General features: G+C 41.0%; 1 pseudogene; it reads right to left on the bottom strand.

Annotated features, from left to right (window-relative positions):
* Nucleotides 1–2,341: 2,341 nt before the first annotated feature.
* On the bottom strand, nt 2,342–2,594 carry LOC111816021 (annotated as a pseudogene).
* Nucleotides 2,595–3,232: the final 638 nt, after the last annotated feature.

The following is a 3,232-nucleotide window of genomic DNA, read 5'->3' as shown; positions in this document are numbered from 1 at the left end:
TCACAAATAGGTCAACTAGACAAGAAATCAACAATGAGATATTAGAACTGAACCAAACTTTTTAACAAATAGATATAGTAGTTATCTACACAGTGTGTTCCAACCTACAAACCAGAATGTACATTATCCTCACCTGTGCATGAGATGTTCACTAAAATAGACCACACACTAGTTCATAGAACATGCTTAAGTAAATGCAAAGGAATTGAAATTATCCCATGCATATTATCAGATCATAATGCAATGAAATTGGAAATCAGTGGCAAAAGAAATAACAAGAATTTCACAAACACATGGAAATTTTATAACACACTCCTGAACAACCAATGGGTCATGGATGAAATTAAAGAAGAAAGTAGACAGTTTCTACAATGAAAATGATAATGACAATATAATGTACTGTAACTTGTGGGACACAATGAAAGGAAATTTATAGTAGTGAATACTCATATCAAGAAAAAAGAAAGCACAAATAAAAAACATAATGTTGAACCTCAGACTTCTAGGAAAAAAAAGAAAAGGCCAAGCTCAAACCTCATATGAAGGAGGAAATGGTAAATATCAGAGAAGAAACGAACACACTGGAGACTCAGAAAAAAACACAAAGAATTGATGAATTGAAGAAGAAGTTCTTAGGGGCTGGGGAAATGGCTCAGTAGAATAAGCGCTTGCCTGGCAATCACAAGGGTCTGAGTTCAATCCCCGGTTCCGAAAAAAAAAAAAAAAAAAAAAAGAAAAAAATTAGCAGTTTACCATGAACAACAACCTGCTTTCTCAGCCCTTCCTATGTTCCTGAAGAAGAAGTTCTTGGGGCCGGGGAGATAGCTCAGTGGAATAAGCACTTGCCTGGCAAGCAAAAGGACCTGAGTTCAATTCCTGGTTCCACAAAAAAAAAAAAAAAAAAAGAGGTTCTTGAAAGATTAAATAAAATTGATAAACTCAGCCAACCTTATCAACAACAACAACAAAAAGAAATAAAAGACACAAATTCGTGCAATTAGGAACAAAAGGATGAAATCACAATGGACACTGCGGAAATCCAGAAGATCATCTACACTTACTCTGAGAATTTATATTCTAATAAGATGGAAAATGCAAAAGAAATGGATAGATTCCTACATACATATGAAGTACCAAAGCTGAATCAAGAAGATATAAAAATCTTAAATAGAGACCAGTGAGATAGCTCAGCACACTAAAGCACCTGGTTAAGCAAGTTTAGGCAAGCTCAGGGACTGCAGTTCAATCCACAGCACCACATGCCACACCAGCCCCATCTCCAGTGCGGGCAGAGCGAGCCACAGAGTCTGGGCATAGGGCACACACCTGTAACCTCAGTATTGGGGCAGCTGAAAGCAAGAGGATCACTATGAGTCTGAGGTGCATAGTGAGACCCTGTAATGACCAAATACATTTTTTTTAAATCTTAAATAAACCAATATCAATCAATGAAATAGAAGATGTAATTAAACCCTACCAAGAAATAAAGGCCCAGGCCCTGTGGGATTTACTGCTGAATTATATGAGAAGTTTATTTTTTTTCCAAGCCAAACCATATTCAGCCTTATTAAAGATACTTTTCATAAACAATCAGTATTTCAGGCTAGACATGGGCACACAATTGTTAACAGTATACAACAACTTTCAAACTCCCTTCTTGGATGGACTACCAAGCATCAGAAAACCATTATAAAATCAATGAAGTCTTCATTTGAGGCTCTGAAGTAGGGAAAGTTTAGAGTGAGGGTTGACATCTCACATTTAGCGTGGTGTTTAACAACTTTTCACAAGCCGACCCTGACTTTCGGGAAATGAAAATGGCAGAATTATCAATCTGAAGATCCACAATCTAGAAAAAGAAATCATTGTTCTTGTGGGACACCAGCTCAACATTACTGGCAAGTCCAGATTGCCTGACACACTGGTAACATCACTTTTGGGAATGGGGTCCCAATAGGTCTCTGGGCTTAAGGGACTTAAGCCTATGCTGATGGCAGAGGAAAGGAGGACATAAAATGAACTGGGAGCTGTCCCGTACCACAAGGCATTTATGCCAAGGTGGCCACATGTCAACATCAGGGAATCCCTCCTCCTGGGAGCCAAGAGGAAGTCTCTCAGAACTGGCAGGGATAGGTGCCTTCCCCACGTCAGTCCGGCTTTGGAGACATTGTACTACTGACATATGCTTCTTTCTCCCAAAACAACAATGAAGTGTTCTGTGTGCTAACAACATAGCTTAAAAAAGTAAAACAGAATTCTGCATTTTTATAAAACTTGATAAAAATAGTATTTCAAACTGTACAGTCACCAGAAGCACACAGTTATCAAAAATGCACACACTTCACTTGGCATCTCCAACACCTTCAGCTTTTCGTGCCTGGGCTGTTTTGGCATCTCTGTTTTCTGCAGGGTAATAACCCATCCTTGCTGGCGTCAGCTTTTCCCTTTTTCCCTTTTTGCTGGGGCCTTCTTAGGCTTGGGCTCTGGCTTTGGAGGAGCTGGTGTAGCAGACAGCCTTGCAGATCTTCTCTGTGGTTCATCCTTCACGTTGGCTTTATCGTCTTTAACATCCATTCAGCCTGTCTCTTGGGCATGGTGGTGATGGTGGCAGGTCACAGGCACTAGACAAGAGATGCAGCAGAGCACAGCTTTGGAGGGCCCAGGGGTCGTCTTCACTCCTTCTTCACACTGCTTAAAAATTGAGAATGATTTTTCCCCCCTGCTGGCTCAGGCTGCCTTGAGGATGGGTCTGGTAATGCAGGTGGAGATGGGGATCGAATAGGCGGTATCCTGCTCCTGACTGCATTTGCATAAGCAGGGCTTGAACAGCTGAGCTCAGGGGTAGGCCCCCTCTACGAGAAATTTAGCAAAGACTTACTATCACTACTTCTCAAACTCTTTAACAGAATTGAAAAGGAAGACATACTTCCAGTGCTTTCCTGGAAGCAAGCATTCCCCTGATACCAAAACCAGAAAAGGACTCAACTGAGAAAGAGAAATACAGGCCAACCTCCATAATGAGCATGAGGCAAAATTCCTCAAGATGATCCTGGCAGACAGAATTCAGCAAATCATCAAAAAGCTTATACACTTTCGGGTCCTCCTTTCCAAGATGACCAAAAAAAGAAGGAACAACGGTTGTGCCAAAGAGGGCCGCGGTCTTGTGCAGCCTATTCGTTGCACAAACTGCGCCCGGTGCATACCCAAGAATAAGACCATTAAGAAATTTGTC

This window comes from Octodon degus, unplaced genomic scaffold (genome assembly GCF_000260255.1).
Source record: "Octodon degus isolate 3935 unplaced genomic scaffold, OctDeg1.0 scaffold00025, whole genome shotgun sequence".
Taxonomy (NCBI): Eukaryota; Metazoa; Chordata; class Mammalia; order Rodentia; family Octodontidae; genus Octodon; species Octodon degus.
This window is presented reverse-complemented; position numbering and strand designations above follow the sequence as displayed.